We start from the raw sequence: 23,459 nt of genomic DNA on the forward strand, positions 1-23,459 counted from the left end.
AAAAAAAAAGTTGGACAGAATGGATGGAAAAGCTAAGACAAAGGAAGGATTTTCTCTGCAATACATAATTTGAAAAATCTTCTAAAGAATGAAGCAAAACCCTTAGTATTTTCAGAAACAACCTTAGAATCCTTTTTACCTTTTCTTCATAAACCAATACCCAAGCCAAGTTACAACCCATGACTTATCACTACAGTATGATACGAAGTCTAGAATAGGTGAAAAGATGCTAAAGTGAAAGACCCGACACTTCATATGTGATTGACATTCTTTCCATGAGACTAATTTCATCCAGAAGTCCATTTTTCAAGGTAGTATGTGAGATGTTCATATTCATTATTCTTTTCCCCACATACATGAGGTAAAATAGTAAACCATCTTCTGAGAGATTCTTTTATGAGAGTATGCCCGGTGAGGATTGAAAGTCGAGATTATTTACCTATGGTAAACTAGGGATTCTGTTTCTTGGATAGGAGAGTATAGGAGATTGACTAAGTACACACATAAGCCTTGATTGAGAATTTTGACAATTTTTACTATCTCCCATCATAATCTATGAGTCTTTGCAGCAATGTAGTTAGCAATTGAGACTGTCTATTGGAGTAAGTACTAAGTGGGTAAGGAATTTCTCTCTCTAAAAAATATTATCATTCTTGAACATGCTATTGATTGATTTTGTGGGTATATCACCTGAAAACCCTCACGAGACTATAACTCATCCTTTTTGGGGAACTTAAAGGTTTAAAGCCTTGTTGCATATGGTAAATGCAATCGCGATGCCTGTGAAAGTGAGTTAGGATTTTATTTTTGTTATTAGGATGTGATTTTGATAACTTATCTATTTTTTATCTTATTTGCTAAGAGACTAGCAAAAGGCTAGGTGGGAGTTGTGGTAAGTGCTCAAAAAGTGCAATTTAACCCTCCTTTATGCCTCTTGTTTAGCCATCTTAGTGGACTAATATTGTTTGTAAGTTATGTTTTACGATTCTATAGGTGAAAAAGAGAGTTTTGTGGAATATTAGAGAAAAAGGGGTAAAACAGAGCAATTCGGAGCATTAAGGATCACATGGAAAACCCGTGGACAATCATGGAGAAGGCCAAGGAATTTAAGCTATTAAAGATGCGGCTTGGACCTATTTTAAAGCCTATTTGGAAGCCCAAGGCCAAAGGATTCATTGCTTGAACCAAATCCCATAAAAGAGGATAGAAGGATAGAACAGAAGATACAAAATAGATTTCCGCGTCTGGGACGCATGGATCGAGCGTCCATCAAGACGCATTGCTCGTGTCTGAGACGCATGGATCGTGCGTCCAGATGCATGGAACGACACTGTAGCCAATTCCTTCTCAATTTTGGAGACGAAGTTGGACTTTAAAAGAAGTCTATTTGTATTAGGAAACAAATGGCGGTTTGGAATGCTTCTAGAACTCATTGTAACCCCTATAAATAGAGGACCTAAGTGCCTCATGTAATTTTCCAATTTACTTATATTCTTGTCTCCAGAACTTGAGGCAGAGAGAGATTAATAATAAAATATTCGGTTTTAACTAGCTGAGTCTTAATAAATTAGTCTTTCTAGTCTTATGTTCTTCAACTCTTCTTCTTCTCGTTCTTCGTGTTCTTCCTTCTTTATGGAAAGCTAATCTTCTCCTTCAAGTGAGAAGATGAAGCCGGTGCGTAGGGCTTGTTGATTATTTTGGTTCATGGTGTTCTCCAATCAGGTTAGTTCTTTATGTTTTTAGTTATTAGTTATTAGTTCCATTGCCCACACCAGGGGATGGAAGTATAGATTAAGGTTTTTATTTATTGCAATCGAATATCATGCTAATTTAGGGTTTTATTTATTGAATTGAATATTTTCTAGTGACATGCTTTTATTTATTGCAATTGAATATAATACTAGAATAGGGTTTTATTTATTGTAATTGAATGTTATACTATTATTCTCTACTTTTCTTCTAGTTGTGTAGTGTTTTAGAGTAAGGAAAGTATTCCTTGTGTTTGCCTTAGATGGTGATTTATTGAATAGCTGCCCAAGCTCACATAAAAGGAAAGAAGATACTAGTAACATGAACATAGGAACAACTTTAAGTAGAGTTATTTATTAACGATATTTCGTCCAAGAGGGCATCGGTACTCGCTCGATTGCTTAATTGTAGTCTACTTATGAGAATAACCATGAAGCAAAAGGTAATTGAATCAAAAGTATTGGTAGATTCTAATCTCTTGAATTCCCTCTCTTATAGATTCTCAATAGTTTAGTTTAGTTTAGCATTATAATCTACAATATCTATAATAATAGTTTTTAATACCTCAAACCCCATTTCCAGTCTTGTTCTTTATATAAACATACACTTCAAAGTGGAACGATACCCTACTCATCCTTTACTTATTGAGGGATAATTAGGTTTTGATACATTTCTATTTTGTTTAACGACTATCATCCATCTACATTATCTATCTACATCATCCATATATCATCTACACACACAAAAAGAGGCAAGGTCAATGTGATGCTAACAAATGAAGCCAACCAAGAGGAGCTACAACCGGAGTTGTGATCAATGGTTGTAAATCAAAAGAAAAGGACGAGAACGCCTACACAAAAAGTGAAGAAGAAGAATGAGAGAGAGGGAAAATAGAAACTGATTACGGTAATATGTGTTGATGACTGTCCGCCTATAACAAATCTTGGTGAAAAGTTACTTTCAATAGAATCTTCAACAGCAGTTCAATGTCTTAATTCTCGAAAGCAGCTAGTGGTTGGGAGGTTTTTCAAGTTTGCACATGTCAAGTATGTAAAATCTAAGTCTATCTGAAAACCTTTTATGATGCCTACTATTCATTTGACTGTAAAGAATGCGTAGTCGTATGTATTTGCAATGACAATTGAATAGGCCATCACCGAGATGTATATGTTATTGTATTAACTGGTGTATGTATTGTATGTGTTTCATTGCAGCACCATTGCATGGGATAGAGACACAATTCAAGTACACGGTAAATAGTTGGAAGAATTGATGCTTGACAGATTTGTTAATGGCCAGGTAAGCCAAACACACATTTTGTTCTCAACTTCTCATATATCATCGATAAAAATGGACTTACTTCTGGGATGCACTATGCAGGTATTAAATTGGTATCCTTGAGAGATAGAGAATAAAATTTATCCTGGTCGTAAGCCTCATAACAGAGCACTTAGCCATTACTTTGACACTATGACTTGCGTATGTTCGAAACCTAGGGTTATATAACACAGTGTTGCATACTATAGGTATTAGTATATTCATTACATATTCTTATCGGTATTCTTATTAGGTTATTATTAATATTTTTTGACAGACTGCTGTGATTTTTGCAATACACCTTGAGAAGGTTTTTTTATTGATCCACTACATCAACTTCACGAAAATGTTAAGAATCTATTCTTTCCTATAAATAGTGGAAAAATAGTCAAAGAAAATGGGGGATACCATTGGACGCTTCTACATTATAACATGATGGATAACGTATGGACACGTACACTTTGATTCAATGAACATAAGATATCCCCTCACACCCGTTCCTTACAAGAATGCCACGAAAGTAGTGAGTTACTAAACTTGAGTTTGTGCACTGGCATGTGAAACTATTTTGTTGTCGATTTTAAGTTGTAGGTTTTGTTAGAGTATTTCTGACTGATGATATTTGTAATATCTTCTATCAATTTGAAATGGAAACACAGATGGAACGTGTCTATACAATTTTAAATGAACACATTGCACAAAAAAAGAGCAAGAAACTTTTAAAGGCTACAGTGTTGGAAATTGGAAAGTGCCCTCAACAATGACCAAATTCTTAAGTACTTCTAGCCTAGTTCTTTTGTGATAAAGTTAGTCTAACACTGGAAATATGACGTGAGATTTAATACTTCTTTTGTTTGAGCTTTAGGGTGGTCTGCGAACTATTTGTGTGCAAATTCATGGAGTGGAAGGCACGTTCCATTTATCACTTCCCAAAATTACACCAAAACGTGATGACTGATTTCAGGGGGGAGTTAGTGTACAAATTACTAACCAATGAACCATATTGCTGGAAAGCATAATAGAAGCAACACCCCCGAAAAGCAAACGAATGTTGATGAGATTAACTGGGGGCTTACAACTGAGAATGCTATGGTTTAACTGTGGATGCTATGGGTTTGATTGTGGATGCTATGGATTTGACTGTGATGATGTTGGAATGAAGTATCCGGATTTCGTTAGATTTAAGGCTCGAGTTGGTCTTGTTTTAGTTATGTTAGCTAAGTATCGTAGTTGTATTTGCATGAGCTACTTGTTTGAAGAATGGACTAATTGTATTAGCTTATAAGCTATTTTATGAAATCAAAAACTTGGCTTGTTTCCTTTTCCTTTTCAAATTGACTTCATTTTATGAACTGAAATGATGATATGATGGTTGAAAGCAGTTCTGACAATATCACCTTTTATGTGCTTCAATTTTCAATATGACACTTTATGTGACATATTGAGATGTGTTTACTACTATGAAATCAGTTCTGAAAATCACACTTATTGTGATATAATTTTGAATATGATACTCTATGTGACATATTCAGGCGTGTTCAGAACTATGAAATCAATTCTGAATATGATACTTTATGTGGTATAATTTTGAATATGATACTCTATGTGACATATTTAGGTGTGTTAAGTACTACGAAATCAGTTCTTAATATCATACTTATTGTGATATAATTTTTAATATGGTACTCTATGTGACATATTGAGGTGTGTTAAGTACTATGAAATCAGCTCTGAATATCACACTTATTGTGATATAATTTTCAATTTGATACTCTGTGTAACATATTCAGGCATGGAAATCAGTTCTGAATATGACACTTTATGTGGTATAATTGTTAATATGATACTCTATGTGACATATGCAGGTGTGTTTAGTACTATGAAATCAGTTCCGAATATGATACTTATTGTGATATAATTTTAAATATGATACTCTATGTGACATATTCAGGCGTGTTCAATACTATGAAATCAGTTATGAATATGATATTTTATGTAGTATAATTTTCAATATGATACTCTATGTAACATATTAAGGCTTGTTCAGTACTATGAAATCAGTTCTGCATATGACCCTTTATGTGGTATAATTGTCAATTTGACATTCTGTGAGCATCCCAGCCAACAAACCATGAATAGATCAGACTATAAAATCGTACACAAGTCATGAATATGAAAGTTAATATAAGTAAAGAAATAATACATTGTATCCCATCATAAACAAAACAGACCACCACAAGTTAACTTACATTACTTATCTCACAATAAGTTTCCAAAAGAACAACACTATGATAGAGATGTTTTGTTAAGGCTAATTACAAGATTCACAAAAAGCGAAGGTCTTCAAGTTCCAACGTCAATTTGTTGAGGCAATGCCAAATAGAACAACACTACGATAGAGATTAGAGCAAAGGCTAATTACAAGATTGACAAAAAGCTTAAGTCTTCGAGTTTCAACGTCTCCAAACTATCGAGGCAACAAAAAAGATGTGCAAACTTCTCGAAGCATACGTTCTCCATATCATCTATGGGCACATTTTGTTTAGTTTCGACATTACCATTGAGACAACAATGTGTTGCCAGAAATAAGGCATATCCTCCTGCAAGTTCATATACAAATCCATGTGGTTAGTCAAAATGAAGATTTAAGGTAACCAAACTATAGATAATTAATTGGGCATATTGAGAAACATACTAGATTGTGTCAAATTGTTACCTGATCAAACCAATGTACCAACTTTTCCCCGTCCCAAAGCTCCATGAATTTCATCATGAACACCCCACAGTCGAAGATATACATATAAAGATACGTAGTTACCATACTTTCAAAGATTGCACTAAACTCAAATTTGAAACTATAAGTTAATTAGGGCCATAAGATAAAATATATACCCATTGTATTGTTGTGGCACATCTTTGCATTTATGAATAACCCAATCTTTCACACCACAATTTTTGGCATGGAAATCTCCAATCAGAGACATAGTGTAGTGCATTTTGGTAACCTAAGAAAACACAAAAGTCAGTTATAGTTAAAAAACATGAAGCGTGGACTGTGAGATATTCTCAAATGATCACAAAAATACTTTAAGTTACAAAACAAACCGTAGACTTCATCGAATCCGTCCCTCCACAAATGTAGGATGCACTACCCGCAACAAAGTCCAATATCACAACTTTGCGAGCACTAGGATCAAAGACATATAGCTACCAGTGATTACTGTCGACGACGGGCACAAATCACTACATAACCACAATCAAAAGTAGTTCAAGGTGGAACTTTCTACCAAAGTTGGAACTGCCTTATCAAACCATGAGTCATAGTAGAATCATCTTACCCTTCGATATTCGTTAATATCATTGTCCAAGTGAATTGCATGAGCCGCGGAAGTTAGCTGCATCTCATTTTTTGTTTTAACCTACAAAAATTAATATTGGGTACTGAAAAGGTACATCATCATGTTAGCCTTTTATTATAGAATAAAACCATTTGCACTTCATACCTTACTCGCAGTTGCCTTCATATCTTTAAATGGATAATCTTCAACCTTGTTGTCCAATTCAATCTAGAAAGCAAATAAATTACTATGTGACATACTGAGGTGTGTTTATAAATATGAAAGCAGTTCTGAATATGACACTTTATGTGCTCTAATTGGAAATATGATACTCTATGTGACATATTGAGCTGTGTTCATAAATATGAAAGCAGTTCGGAATATGACACTTTACGTGCTCTAATTGGAAATAATGTACTCTATGTGATATATTGAGTTGTGTTCACGACTGTGAAATCAGTTCTGAATAGGACATTATATGTGGTCTAATTTTTAATATGACAATCTATGTTACATATTGAGGTGTGTTCACTACTATGAAATCAGTTCTGCATATCCCACTTTATGTCGTATATTTTCAAATATGGTACTCTATGTAACATATTGAGGTGTGTTAAGTACTATGAAATCAATTATGAATATGACACATTATGTGGTATACATTTCAATTTGACACTCTGTGAACATCCCAACCAACAAACCATCAATAGATCAGACTATAAAACCGTTCAAAAGTCATGAATATGAAAGTTAATCTAAATAGAGAAATAGTAGCTCTGTTATTATCCTCCTCTTTGCAAAAGGAGTGTCCGGTGAAGGGAACATATTGCATCTTCTCACAAGGGAAGGTGTCTTAAAGACATCTCGTTCGTAGCTCTCCGCATCAATTATCTCAATGCCTTCATGTATATCTTTCAGTATGGGTTCCTTCCATTCATAAAACAGGCTATGAAGTGTTGTAACACAGTCCTTGAGTTCCACTAGTGCCGATTCGAAAGCCCTTTTTAGATCTTTCACATCAAGTTTAAGAATCTCCAACTCTGATTGCACCAAATTGACCCGTTCATAAATATTATAGTTGTTGCTAGGTACTCTGAGTGGTCAGTGGTGTTGTGCACCTACAATAGAAAACAAGTCCATATAAAACAGCTACCAAGGTAAGAGAGGTAAGATCATAATTTATGAATATTGATAAAACATAAAATGAAATAGTTTACCTACGAAATGAACGATAAAACTCAAAATGTAAGTAAACTAAAACTAATCTATGTGCCTATATTTTATCAAAGATTCTACTCTCAATCCTATGAGATATAGTGGAGTAGAGTGATTCGTTCCACTCCTAGTCCTTCCGCATGTTAATGTTCTCTAAGTATAAGTACTCTTAACTCTAAAGTCTAATGAGAGATTTACGAAGTGGCAACTAGACTACGATGCAACTACCCACAAGATGCAACTAGTCGATTATCAAAATAACTATGGTAATGCTACGTTGATTCGATGATAACGAGTTAGAGGGGGATTGATTCCACCGTAACTCAACTTAATCTTATTAACGACGAATCGTCGAAATCCGACTTGAACTGCTTCGCAGAACAATTGGTTCTTCCTAATCCCTAATTACACATGACATTCCTACCAATACATAACTAGCATGTGAACGATTAAACCCATTCTCATGGTGAACTAATCATTTCTAGAGTGGAAGGGAAATTACGACGACTCTACGATAATCGGAATCAAGCTTTCATCAAGGCTTCTCAACCCCCTCTAATGGAGGTTTAGCCTAGAATCATTACGCAATCATTTCCGATTAAATTAAAACTAAACATAATATAAAGAATTGAATTTACTAATCTAAATTAAACAATAATTAAAATCTAATTAATAACTAAGAATTGAATAACAAGTAATAAATGAAATCAGATCTAACACAAATGTAAATGACAAAAATCGAAATTAACAAACTAGCTATTTTATTAATCAAACTAATTAAGAGTAATGATTCTAAGAGTTTAATCTAAAACAAGAATTGGATTTGAAACTAAACTTAATTAAAAACAATTAAATCTAGATCTAGAAGCTATTCTAATGGCTACTTTCTATTATAAGCTACTTTTTATTTTCTAACCTCCTATCTACCATTAACAAAGAGCTAAGCTTTTGTTTTTTTATACTTTCATATCCAAAAATCGTGCATGGGCTTGGAGCCATGTTTTGGGCCAGAGAATCAGGCCTAAAACCCAATTCTTTCAGTCCAAAAAGGCCTCTTCAGCTGCAGTTGGTTTCAACAGACTTTTCGTCCGCTTTTGCTCCTCTAATTGGATCAAGGCTTAGACCATTGGAAAGATCTTTCCGATCCGGTCGTTTTGACATAAAGTAGGCCCCATTCCGAGGTCTGAGTCCAAAGATATGGCCTTCGGAAGTTCTGCTAACTTTGTGTGCTGTTTCTGCCCGCGTCGACTTTTCAGCTTTTGACCGGGCTTTAGAAAGGCTTTGTTTTCTTGAATCTTGGCCTTTAATCACGGAACTCCTTAGTAACCGACCTTTGCTCCTTTATCTCGCTAAAGTGGCACATTTCTGCACATAATGGACTTTGAAACCTGAAATGCATAAAAACACGTAATCAGTGTAAACTCTTAATTATTACTCACATAATTGGTCTAATAGTATGACTGTTACAGGGTTAAAACTACAGTTTTGGGCTCTTATCAAATATCAAAACATATGTGCTCAACACAAGTATCAAAGAAGCAAGCTAAACACAAACACACCAAAAAGTCTTCTAGTTCGAAAACATGTTTCATTTGTCCAAGAACCAATCTTTCACAATTTAATATGTGGACAACATGCCAATAATCAAAGAAAATCCACAGACTATGTAACTATTAGTGATTTAATTTGAACTTAGTAACAAGTATATCATTTAGGTCCACCGATTCCTCATATGCAATAAAATATGGCATATGCATATCTGAACCAAGTTAAGAATATGCAACTCGGGCATATTTTTTCCTTTCCTTATAGTTGTATGCTGTAACATAGGTTATATTAATAGATCTGAATAACCAAGATCACAAACCACGTAAAGGGAGCACTAAGTTTAGGGGCGTTGATTCACATTAACATTATGGTCCTCACAACACTAATCATTTTCACTTAGTGTTGGCAATTGAAATTTGAAAGCCAAACCAAGTTTAGTCAGTGCAGGTTTAGTCTCCTTACTTTTCCTTAGAAGAACCATTTTTTCTTCGAAACTATGAAGACCTTGAAAATGTTAGAGTTTTTTTCTTAAAAACCAGCCCTTGTTCCTCTTAGTTTGTAAAGAGAGCTTGAGAGTGGAAATTTTGAGAAATAGATTAGAGTGCTGGAGAGAAGTGGTTATGGGGAGCCATTATATACGATCAAAATAAGAGCAGATAGTGACATATTGTTGATGGCGTCCTTGTTTGTTTTGAGTTCCCAAGGCAGCTGTGAGAGTAATCATTTACAAAACAGGGAAGAACAGAGAGTAAAGTATGCGGCTGATACGATGTGCATTAATTGTTGGGGGCAAGGGCACGAAGAAGAAAGTTGATGGGTGTTGGGTTTTGATAGAATGGTAACGAGAGGTACTTACAAAATAGGGTTTGTGTTGTTTGATCTCAAATACACCCTATCATAATAAGAGATAGAGGAAGATATTCCCACGTGGTACTTTTATGAGCAAGGTGCCACTAAAATCGTGTGGAAGCAGGTGTAGCATATTGACTAATTGGGTTAGTGAAGGCTGTGAAGCAATTCCCACAATATCGCCGATATATCCGATATATATCGTTTTTTTGGTACACCGACATGGATATATTCGATATATCTCAACCGAATATTGAATCCTTTTTTTGCCGATATATATCGCAATTTTCGATATAACGATATATATCGACCGATATATCTTATATAAATTGTTGATTTTGACCGATATTGTTGACTTTGACCAAATATTGTTGACTTTGACCGATATATTGATGATATTTCTGAAATAATCGACGATATTTCCTATATATCGACATACAAAACAAAATTTTGACTAGTCAACAAAAAAATAGATATCTCCGATATTTCCGATATATCCGATATATATCGGTTTTTGGGTAAATCGAAATATTCGCTGAATTCGATATTTTGGGCCTTGCTGTGAAGTAGGCTTTGATGAGGATCATGATGTAGGCCTCGATGACCATCTATGATGACCATCACATAGTGGTTAATTACTATTACTATGACTCAATTACTACGGTGTTATTACAAATTAAAGTATTAATTATTGGTGTTAATTACGAATTAGTACTAAGCAAATTTTTTTCTTATTTGGCCCTCTTCTTATTTTTATCTTTTGTTCATTACTGGGGTATGCTCGTGTCGTACGGCATTGATGAACTCGACGCGCCTTTGGCACTATCTAGCATGAACTCGACGCGCCTTCGGCGCTATCTCCTCTACCAGTCCAATTGGTCATTATCCATAAACCCAATAGCATCAATTGGGCCAGCCCTATATACAGTACCATGTTAAATTTGGAGGCCCAATAGTTTATAGGCTAGCCCAGTGTTTATAAGCCCAGCCACAATTGTTGACTTTTGAGTGATTTTTAGATAGATCACATGGATACTAATTTGGTTTAACAAAATTGCACAAACCCCTAAATCACTTGGATTACCCATGTCATATTTTGTGAGAAAGATTTGTAGCTGCTGGATGGGGCCCTTTGGGCCCCACATATTATGTTTTGTTAGATCACAGATACGCGAGCCTTCAATGCCCCCGATCGCGCATCCTCCCCCCGTACTACAGATACGCGTGCCTTCGGCGCCCCGACGTGCATCTGCCCCGTTAAACCAGAGACGCGCGCCCGGTGCCCCGATCGCGATCGCCCCCATACTACAGATATGCGGCGCGCCGACGCCCGATGCTCATCCGCCCGCGTGCGACGATACACGATACACGAGCGCCTGGCGGCCCCGATGGGCATCCACCCCCATACTAAAAGAACTCCAATCAAAGCCCTCCTAAAAAAACTCTAATCGAAGCCCATTCAAAGCCCGACAAAAAAGCCCGACCGAAGTCCACTAAAAGTCCAACATTTGTTGACTTCAAGAATGATGCAACACTCTTGTTCCACACTATTAAACAACCCACACCTCATAAGCCCTAGGATTCGCCACCTCATAAGCTAGATCCAAAGGTTAAGGGGTGGTGTTGGATGTCCATCACCACCCTTCTTTGTTATATACATTGGTGTTAATTATTTGGCCCCACACCATTTATTCGGATCTTTTATTTTCTTTTCAATTCAGTGAATTATGTCCATAATATTTAGGTGGCGTTATACAAATTCAAACTTGTCACTTAGATTTATAAATGTTTTAAAGTTTTAAGGGTTGCTATGTTTTAAGGCCCAATGTCGGGTTTTAAATTACTTAATTGCATGTGCATTTATAAAATCCGACTCTTATAAAATAGAGGTCGGTATAAAATATGTGTATTTTCCACAAGGATATCAACAATGGAATTTCACGAAATATGTCATTTGAATTCGAAATGTCAGAATTGATGTAATTTCACTAAATGTCGGAAATATTTATGGCTTCACTGTACAGTTTAAGCACTAATCGGGAGCAAGTCGCTCCGAAAGCTTATAGCGATTAATCGGAATTAATCGGGGATTAATTGCAATTAATCGCCTTAGCTAACCTATAATACATATGTCACATATAAGTGATATAACAACCTAAAACAAAATAAAGTAAAAAAACTACAAGCCTGAGTGGTGGAGTGATAGCTGGCCTAAGAGTTTTCTTTGGTTGTTTTTCACTTTTTACGGTTTTGATTATTTCCTTGGTGAAGTGAAACGTTTTCAATATATAAATTCGTGGGCTTTTATTTTTTGGGGTTTTTTGTTGGCTTAAATATTTTAAAAAAAAAAACCTATAAACCTATTAATCGGCGCTTTTTTTATACCGATTTTCCAATTAATCGCTGATTAAGTGGAAGAAATCGCCCATTTTATGGCACCCGCTCAGACCCCTAAATTTATTCTTGATCGGATTGGTAGAAGGGCGCATAGTGCTTATGCGGCGATTAATAGGCGCTTAAACTGCCCAGCCACTCAGACCTTTAAATTTTATGGGCTACGGATCGGTCGAGGGGCGCATAGTGTTTATGTGGCGATTAATAGGCGCTTAAATTGCCCAGCTGCTTAGAAATATAATTTTTTTCTTGATCGGATCGTTTGAGGGGCGTATAGCGCTTATGCGCCGATTAAGCGGCAATTAATAGGCGCTTAAACTGCCCAACCGCTCAGACCTCTAAATTTTTTCTTGATCAAATTGGTCGAGGGGCGCATAGAGCCTATGCGCTGATTAAGCGGCAATTAATAGGCGCTTAAACTGCCCAGGATTTGGCTTGTAATGTTGGTAAATCATATCAACTCATTATTGTGTGGTTCACTAGTTCAATACGTATTAGTTTGATTGGAATTGACTTTGACTATGGGTTATGTTACATTAAGTTTCAGAAAACATGAGAAAGCCATTCAATCCGGTTGCAAACTTGCAGGTACGCACATATTGTTCACTGACTTGACTCAATCCACCAGCTTCTTACATGTGACACTCTTGCTCACGTCTCTAACCCTTGGTTTTGGGCAATAGAACCAGCGTACCCTACCTAGCTAACTAGCTTTAGCCATGATTAATTTGACCCTCTTATATGGCTGACGTACTAATAAGTGGGTAAAAGTCGGAAAGTGTAAAACTCAAGAAATGAACCATGATGATGGCACCTACTTATCGACGTTGTTTGGGCTGGTTGGGTCCTCATTTCTATACTCATCCAAAAAAGATCGGGAGAAATGGTACGGAAGGCATACTGATAAGTACTCAAAAAGTGCTATTTAACCCTCGATTATGCCTCTTGTTTAGCCATCTTAGTGGACTAATAGTGTTTATAAGTTGTGTTTTAAGATTCTATATCAACTCAGTTTTGTAGAATATTAGAGAAAATGGGGTAAAAAGGTTCATTAATGATCACATGGGAGGTTGGACAATCATGGAGAAGGCCAAAGAATTGGAGCTTTAAAGATTTGGACCTATATTAAAGTCTATTTGGAAGCCCAAGGCCAAAGGATTCGTTTGGACCAAAGCCCGCAAAAGAGGATAGAAGGATAGAGCGTAAGAGAGAAAATTACGATGGATCGAAAGCGTCGAGAATTGTTTCCAGACGCATTGATTGAGTCCGAGAATGGATCGAAGGCCCGGCGCATGAATCGACACGATTCCTTCTCGGTTTGGACATGAAGTTGGACTCTCGAAAGAAACCTATTTGTATTAGGAAACAAATGACGGTTTGGAATGCTTCTAGAACTCATTGTAACCCCTATAAATAGAGGACCTAAGTGCCTCATGTAATTGGCCAATTCACTTATATTCTTGTCTCGAACTTGAGGCGAGAGAGATTAATAATAAAAGATCGGTTTTAACTTACAAATTAGTCTTTCTAGTCTTATGTTCTTCAACTCTTCTTCTTCTTGACTTATATTGTTCTTCCTTCTATATGGAAGGCTAATCTTCTCCTTCAAGGGAGGAGATGAAGCCGACTTAAGGTTTAATGATTCTTCTGGTTTATAGTGTTCTTCAATCAGGTTAGTTCTTTATGTTTTTAGTTATTAGTTCCATTGCCCACACCAGGGGATGGAAGTATAGATTAAGGTTTTTATTTATTACAATTGAATATCATGCTAGTTTAGGGTTTTATTTATTGCAATTGAATATTTGCTAGTAACATGCTTTTATTTATTGCAATTGAATATAATGCTAGAATAGAGTTTTATTTATTGTAATTGAATATTATACTATTATTCTCTACTTTTCTTCTAGTTGTGTAGTGTTTTAGAGTAAGGGAAGTATTCCTTGTGTTTGCCTTAGATGGTGATTCATTGAATAGCTGCCCAAACTCACATAAAAAAAGAAGATACTAGTAACATGAACATAGGAACAACCTTAAGTAGAGTTAATTGTTTAACGATGTTTCACCCAAAAGGCATCTACTTATCGATTGTCTGATTGTAGTCTACTTGGAGAACAACATAAAGCAAAAGGTCATTGAATCAAAAGCATTGGTGGATTTGAATCTCTTGAATCTATCTCTCTCATATTCTCTCCCTATTTCCAATTCTTAGTTTTAGTATATAAGTTTAGTTAGTTAGTTTAGTTTAGTTTAGTTTAAGTTTAGTTAGTTTAGTTTAGTTTAGCATTAGAATCTAAAATCTCTACAATTATAGTTTTTAATCCCTCAAACCCCTTTCCAGTCCTGTCCTTCATATAAACATACACTTAAAAGTGGAATGATACCTCATCATCCTTTTATTATTGAGGGATAATTAGGTTTTGATCGGTATATACCATCTACATAATGCAAAAGAGAGAGTGTCACATACCCTATTACAACCCTCCTATTACAATACCTCATTACAATATTGTTCTGGTATGTCATTTCTTGTGACATACTATAGTCCATAGTACAAACAATCGCGATATATCACGATATATATCGAGATATCAGAATAGGATACATATTACATAAATATCACGATATGCTCCAAGATATATTCAACTGTAAATATCGACGATATTTAAATGATATTTACAATATATGTGATATTTGGAGATATTTTGCAATATTTTGTGTACTTAACAATTTTATTTAATATTTGAGGTTAATATTTATGAGGAATATTTATCATTATATTTCAAATAAATATAAATTATATATCAAGAAATATCAATGATATTTGTCAATATTTTGGATATATCCACGATATTTGCATGTGAAACATCGTTAAATATCCCCAAAGAGGGGATATATCCACGATACATATTTATAAATCACGGAACGATATTTCTTGCCATATCATGATATTTTGTACTATGCTATAGTCATCCCAAAATTTCATTGTTGAAAAATACACATAATTTCAAAATTTCATTAGGCACCTCATTTCATTACTGATGTCTATGAAGAAAATATACGTATTTAATTAAGTAATTTAAATAATTTTAGCCTTAGATATTTAGATTTTAAGTGACACATTGGAATTTGTTTTGTTTAATGTCGCCTAAATCAATTTGGACAATAAAGAAAAAAATAAGTTATGTCCCTATTAGGGGTGGCAATGGGTTGTGTTGGGTCGGGTTCGTGTCGTGTCATATTCAGGTCAAATGTTAGGTGAGCAAATCGATACCCAACCCAATTACACTCTCTCTCCTGCGCACACTAGCTTTTCTGGATTACTTATTACTTTATTAGTAACGGTTATAAAATTTTTTCATGATTTGTTACCAACGTATGAAATGGTAAGTAATTCCCACTTTCTAACGCTTTTTACTTCTGTTAGGTTAAAACAATATTACTAACGGTTTGGAATCCAGTACTAATAATTTATTGAGGATGTCTATATATCGGAGATATTTTTTTTTGTTGACCAGTCAAAATTTTGTTTTGTATGTCAATATATCGAAAATATCGACGATTATATCAGAAATATCATCAATATATCGATCAAAGTCAACAATATTTGGTCAAAGTCAACAATATCGGTCAAAGTCAATAATTTATATCGGATATATCGGTCGATATATATTGTTATATCGGAAATTACGATATATGTCGGAAAAAAAGGATGCAATATTCGGTTGAGATATATCGAATATATCCATGTTGGTGTACCAAAAAAACAATATATATAGGCGATATATCGGTGATATTTTGGGCCTTGGTTTATTTTATGTAGTTGGGATGATAGATGAGATTTTAGATCAGTTTCGTATCGGATTCACACAACCTGTATGAAAAATATATAGTATTTCACGATTTTATTTATCAAAAAAACATATATAATATTCGGATATAATATACTGACCTCTATAATATATTCGGATATATTAATTATCAGAAACCATTCACAATTCAATTACATATCAATGAAAATTGAATAGCAAAACATGTATTTACCGAATGGATCAATATGACGGCTAATCCTTTTTCCTTTCAGTCGTTTATTTTAGGTTGTTGGGATAGTGAGATTTAAAAAAATGAGAAAAGCTAGTGTGCGTCAAGAGAGAGAAAAAGCTAGTTAATCTAGGCCACTCATATACACAAGTTAAGGGTGTATTGCATGACAAGGTACTGGATCTATGCCTTCTTAGCCCTGCGCACAAGCAAGGCCCAAAATATCGCCGATATATCTGATATATCACCGATATATATATCATTTTTTTGGTACACTGACATGGATATATTCGATATATCACAACCGAATATTGAATCTTTTTTTTCCGAATATATATCGGAAGTTCTGATATAACGATATATCCGGTATAAATTGTTGACTTTGACCGATATTGTTGACTTTGAATAAATATATATCACTTGGATTCGCCATGTCATATTTTGTGAGGAAGATTTGTAGCCACTGGATGGGGCCCTTTTGGGCCCCACACCATTCTGTTCTATTAGATAGATTGGTGTTAATTATTTGGCCCTCTTCTTATTAATTATTGGTGTTAATTACGGATTTTATTTATTTTTACTATTAATTATTGTTTATTTTATCCATTTTTTTTCATTATTATTATTATTTTATTTTTCCTCTTATTTTTTGCTGATATTTAGGTGCCTTATTAGAATTCGGGAAAAATCTCCAATGATTAAAAGTGCCTCTTAAAAGTGATTCAAACTGAGAAAGAAAGTCTTATAGAATATGGAATACCCGTATTAGGCTCCATATAATTAGACCAACAATAAGAAACCCATGCAGCCTTCATCATAAGAATGGTTAGGTTTGCTCCTTTTAACCCATGATCACACTTTGGCGTCCATAATATTTATGTAAAATACCGACCTCTATAATATATTCAGATATATTAATTCTCAAAAACCATTCACAATTCAATTACATATCAATGAAAATTGAATAGCGAAACATGTATTTATCGAATGGATCAATATGACGGCTAACCCTTTTCCTTTTAGTCGTTTATTTTAGGTTGTTGGGATAGTGAGATTTTAAAAAATGAGAAAAACTAGTGTGTGTCAGGAGAGAGAAAAAGCTAGTGAATCTGGGCCACTCATACACACAAGTTGAGGGTGTATTCCATGGCAAGGTACTGGATCTATGCCCTCTTAGCCATCTCTTAAAACAAGTTATACATGTCACGGGTTGATGACCTGACTCATTAGACCCGAGAACTAATCGGGTCTACCAACGGGTTACTCGGGTTAGCATATGTGACCTTAACCCAACCCATTTATTTGACGGGTTCGGCTGATCAACCCTTAAATGACCCAAAAGCCTTTTTTCCCAACCCAAACCTGCTAATTTCATGTCGAGTTAGCGGGTCGTGATACAAAACTGTCACCCCTATATATTACATAGTAATCCTAACTGAATGGGATAAATCATCGATAAGGACTAATATTTCGTGGGTTGATGGTAGGAGTTCGTTTGATATATGACCCAAATTTGCCGCAAGTTTTTGGGAGGTCTTTTTCGTTGTTGGCGCTCATACCAAATAATTGAATTGAATCGTGTCCTTAAAGCCACTTAAAACATTGTCGGGCGCAAATATCTTGGATATCATTATTTCAACTGATATTTCATTGGTATTTCAACCGCCTCATATTTAAAATTTGTGGTCGGTTCAAATTAAATTCTAAACACCAACCGTCTTTTCTTTCTCTCCTCATGTCTTTTTGGCTCCCCTTCTCTGCAATAACCCCAACATCAGCTCTACCATACAACTTTGTTTTAGGCCTCTTCAAACTTCCGTCTCCTCATATTTCTTAAATGATTCTTTCCATTCAAGTAGGTACTACAACCCCATTTGGTGATTTCTTCTGTTTCTCACTTTTATAGGATTTTAACCACCCCCCCAAATTAATTTGTTGCAGATTGTCGTGCTCATTTTTTGGTTGGAGACGGCTTTGGCCTCAAGACCAGGTAATTTCTAGTGTTCTTTTATGTTCATTTTTAAATTTTGAGTGCAGTGGCGGAGTTAGAAATTTGAGTGAGGGTAAGCAGTGGCGAAGCCAGGTGAGCACTGCAAGTATTCAATGCAAACACAATACAAGTGTACAAGCCTTTTCTTTATTTTATTTTTTGGTTTCTTCTTAATTTTTCTTTTATGAAAAGCAAACAATTGTTAGTTTATTTTGTCAATTTTTGAAATCGAAATCATATTAATAGTTCGGTTAATAGTTTAGGTAATGAAAATTTTCTATTTGGATTGCAATTATACCTAGTCGTTCCTAAGACTAATTAAAATTAGGTTTCAGAAGATTGTGTCTTGCACTGGTTACTTCAAAATATTGTTTGTTTTATACTAGGGTATGCCCGTCTTTGCATTTAATATATAGATAGAGTCGCCATGCACTAACTCTATAGAAGCAGCCTAAACTTGAAACCCCAACCCCCACCCCCACCCCTTGATTGTATTATACTGGCTATTGTTCCATTCATGGTCAAGAATGATTATTAGGTTGAGAAACTCGACATGACACTAACTTCTTGAACCACCTGAGGGGTAATTTGGACAGAACCTCCCCATTATTTGACAACTTTCCAAGGCAGTATGTCAGGGAAGAGTTCACAACGTGAGTAGTAAACCTTTCGCAACAAAAATAAAAGAAAGTTAACAGACATCATAATATTGACATGTTTTACTCAATAACACATTCAACAGTTATCACCAATGAAATTTCAGTAAAACCTTTCAAGTCAGATCAACCTGTTACATAAATAGAGATTGGTGACTTCTAGAGGTACACAAGAACATAGGATTCCTGGAATAAAACTACATCTAAATGTACTCGGAGTAGACTTATTTGTAGAAATTGAAATCTGTGTCCGGTTTCTTAACGTCCTGTATCCCTTCTCAAAATAATTGGGAAGAATTACATATCGATTCTTGCAGACAGCATGCATACCAGCTTCTTGACAAATGGTCGTAATCTGTGTGGAAAAGTGAAGTGCCGTTAGTGACAATATATAAATCATAACAGATAAGATAGAGCCAAAACAACAGCGAGGATCTCTCTGTGAAACTATGAAAACACAAGTCTATTCCTGAGTTCCCGATATTCGTAATGTTAATTACAAAATAATTACAATAGTTTATCTACACCAGTTAATTGGGGACTGTTATTGCCCATGGTTGCCCAACTTGAAAAGGAGGAACTCCTTCAGCAAGTATACTAATACCTGGAAACATCAAATCTGCTCCCCCAATGATAAAATGTGATACCTTGCCCCCCTTGAGCATACAAGCTGGCAGCAGTTCAAGCACCTTCCAGAGTGCATAAACTGCATGTTGAGAACAGGAGTCACAAGGGTGTCAAGTTAAGGCCTAAATGTATGGATGAAAAGCAAACTCCAAAGAGTTGCATGTAATATAACAGAGAAAAAAAATCTAGATTATAGTCTCATTCTAGGCACCACTTGGGTGTTCTAGGCCCTATCTTTTCTTCCTCGAAAAAAGTACAGCACAAACAAGCAGCACTTGAGTTTGAGCTTGTCATACATGGGTGTGGAGGGCCATGTATTTAAGAAGAGAATATTTAAAAAAAAATACCGTCTAGGAACATGAGTATAAACCGATGTAAACTAAATCCAAAAATTTATTCTAAGACTATGAGCTTACATACATAGTTACTTATCACATTTAGAAGTGAGGGAGGTAAATGCAAAGGTTCTCCTAGTAGGTTAATAGTTAAAGAAATGTCATTTCAAATGGTAGTAATATCTCCCATCTAAAACCAAGAGTAATCTATCTTTACAAAGTATATACAGAAAGAAAAAAAAGCTTTATCTGAAAGAGTTGGAAGTTAGTGAGAGTTACCGAATTACATAACCAATGAAGTAGGTTGTTGAGGAGTAGGTGGTTGAAGGTAGAGTCTATCTTGGACTGGAACAAAAATATTTTTTTTCTTGTCCTAAGGATTCCTAGAAGGGTTCATTAGACGATGTTTACCCTTATCCAATAGAAATAATGAACGTAAAAAGATACGCAGCAAAACTAAAACTTTGTTTTTCTACATAGAGAAGTACTAAGCAGCATAATATATAGCCAAACTGAAACTTTTGGACAATGCATGAGCAATTATAGTATTACATTTTAATTAAAGCTCGTCTTACATGAGAACCGAATGGCGGGAGATGAGATAGAGGAACACTATCCGATGGGCGCTGCACATTCATAAAGCAAAAGAAGAAATAAGACAATGCAATATACATAAGCAACAGTGTAGAAAAATAATTCGCAAGTGGGGAAATGAGATTCATAAAGTCAGTATATTAAATGGCAGTGAAACACCTTATGGACATGATACATTAGGCCATTACATTTTTTTTTAATTAAAAATCATCTAACATGGGAACCGGATGGCGGGAGATTAGATAGAGGAACCGTATCTGATGGGCTCTGCACATTTATAAAGCAAAAAAATAAATAAGGCAATGCAACTTAGCATAAGACAATGCAAGCAAGAAATACCTTGAAGCCAAGAGGCGGTTGAAGATTTAGCCTATCTTGGGGGGCAACAAAGACATGTTTGTTATGGTTTGAAGGTTCCTTATAGGAGTCTATAGGGAGTTTTCCTTTGTCAAGAATTGGTTGCATAGGAAGTTATAAATATTTGAAAGAGAGTTAAAAAACATGATGTGAAACCAATAAAAGTGCTAGGACAATTTGGGTAACTCTAAGTATGTTAATAGAAGTTATTAGTAACGTATATTGGTGATAGTAATACCTGGGAGCGAGCAGGTCATTGATGAGTAGGTGGCTGAAGGTAGAGTCCATCTTGGACTGGAACATAAATACTATTTTCATTGTTCAAAAGATCCTTATAAGGGTCCATTGGACGTTTACCCTTATCTATGGTCTCCTGCAGAAACAAATAGAAATAGATACTCAATAAATTCTATAGAAACAAACATAAAAAGATAGGTGGGGATAACGAAACGTTCCTTTCCTGCACGTACCATTGAAAGTCAAAGTCGAATCTGCAACGAAAAAGGGCACCTAAAAAAAAGACAAAGTAGCAGTGATTATTTCACATGTAAAAGTAGTAGTAATTAGGTGTAAACACAGATGAAAATTAGGTGGCAGTAAATAAAACAAAGGGAATTAAAAAAAATATATAGTAAAAGACGGTAGTAAACCACGCTGAAGTAAGAAAAACAAATGGGAAATAAAAATCAGACAATAGGAAGCAGAAGTAAATCAGACGGTAGTTATAAATAAAACAAAGGGATTAAAAAATTAGAAGAAAGTGCACTTCACAACAAGAAAACGTGTCTAAAAAAATTACGAAGTAACAATAATTAGTTGAAAACATATTGAAGACCGACAACATTACTGTCCTTTTTCGCAATAAAAAAAAATAAAGATAGTGGGGTAGCGGATGACTCTTTTCAATCGCGAGTTCTTAAAAAATTCAACATATTTTGAACTGTTTTTTTTCCATTTCATCAAAAATTAAATTGGTCACTTAAAATAATTCAAAAGTGCAAAGAAATCATAAGTTTGTAACAGTTACATAAGTTCAACCTTACAAAGTTACAGACTTACAGTATTGATATTTGGACGTACAAAGCTGTATATTGTGGCCACAGATGCAATTCATGGGCTTTGAATTCTAAACCATATCACAAATTGAGAAGAAGAAAAACTACATCACAAATACTCTATCCCAAATTTACAATAACAAATTAAATACACCCAGCTTTAGTAGTTATTTGAGTAAAGTAAGTCAGGAACATGTGAAAAACTATTATAACACTTTGATTCAATATAGCTTGAAGCATCAAAAGACAGTGTACATTTTCAATGGAGCTGAACTCTCGGATCAGGTCTATTTCAGGGATTCTACCTGGAATCCAACGGTCTATCTAGGAGTCAAAATAGCTCAAACTTGGTAAAAAAACTTAATTTTGAGCAAACTAGAATTCTAACGCGCTATCTTCTAGAGATCATAAGTCTTTCCACATGTGTCCAAACGCGATAAGATATACGGGTGGTTTGAAGATTTTGGCTGGGTATAGACCGGCTTTTGATGCCACGGCAGTTAAGAAAGTGAGGGAATTTGGTGGGATTGTTTTTGGGAAGACTAATTTGGATGAGTTTGGTATGGGGAGTTCCACTTAACGTTCTAGTTTTCAGGTCAGAGGTTTGAGTTTTATTGGTTTAAGTTTAGTTTGTTTTGATTTTTGTGTTTTTAGCTTTGAATTAGATGTAGAAACAATTAGAGATTGTACTCCAAATATATATATATATATATATAGCCCCACTCTCAGATGGACGTCCGTTTACGGACTTTACTTAAAAACTGAAATTTCAAAATACGAAATATACTCTCACAAAGGGTTTTCTCATGACTCGCTCCTTCTCTCTTTGAAGTCCAAACTTACCGTGACTATTTCCCTCCCTCCTGGTACTCTCTTTCTCTCTCTCATGAGGATCTTCAATCCATTAGGGAAGAACTCAGCTTTAGCAGAAATGTTACAGTGCTGGATCACTAAACCGGTATGCATGTTGTCATTTGATCTCCCATCAGCAGTGATAGTGTTTTTCTGATTGGGATTAGGCTCCCTCAAAATGACATGACTATCTTGGATCAGTGCGCGTCCCTCACCAAATATGAAATCAACTATGCCGGGTCCGTAAGTAAACTAAAACTATATTTTTACTATCTCAATTATCAAAGCTTCTACTCTCGATGCGAATTGCACTAAGTGGAGTAGGAAGTTCGTTCCACTCCTAGTTCCCTAGCATGGATTGTTTTCTAAGTCTAAGAAATCAGTCTTAAGTCAATGAGAGCTTTACGAAATGTTATGCTACGATGCAATATGAAATTGATTATTTGAATTTAAACTACGAATGCTATGGAAATATGATTGTTTTTGAATCTAGATAAAGGATTAGAGGGGAATTGAATCCACCTCGACTCCAACTTAACAACCTA

At 35.1% G+C, this 23,459-nt stretch overlaps 1 pseudogene; it reads right to left on the minus strand.

Moving 5' to 3' along the window:
• LOC147510041 (uncharacterized) overlaps positions 1-23,028 on the minus strand; it is a 33,967-nt pseudogene extending 10,939 nt beyond the window's left edge.
• Positions 23,029-23,459: the final 431 nt, after the last annotated feature.

Source organism: Coptis chinensis, chromosome 3 (genome assembly GCF_015680905.1).
Source record: "Coptis chinensis isolate HL-2020 chromosome 3, ASM1568090v1, whole genome shotgun sequence".
Lineage (NCBI taxonomy): Eukaryota > Viridiplantae > Streptophyta > Magnoliopsida > Ranunculales > Ranunculaceae > Coptis > Coptis chinensis.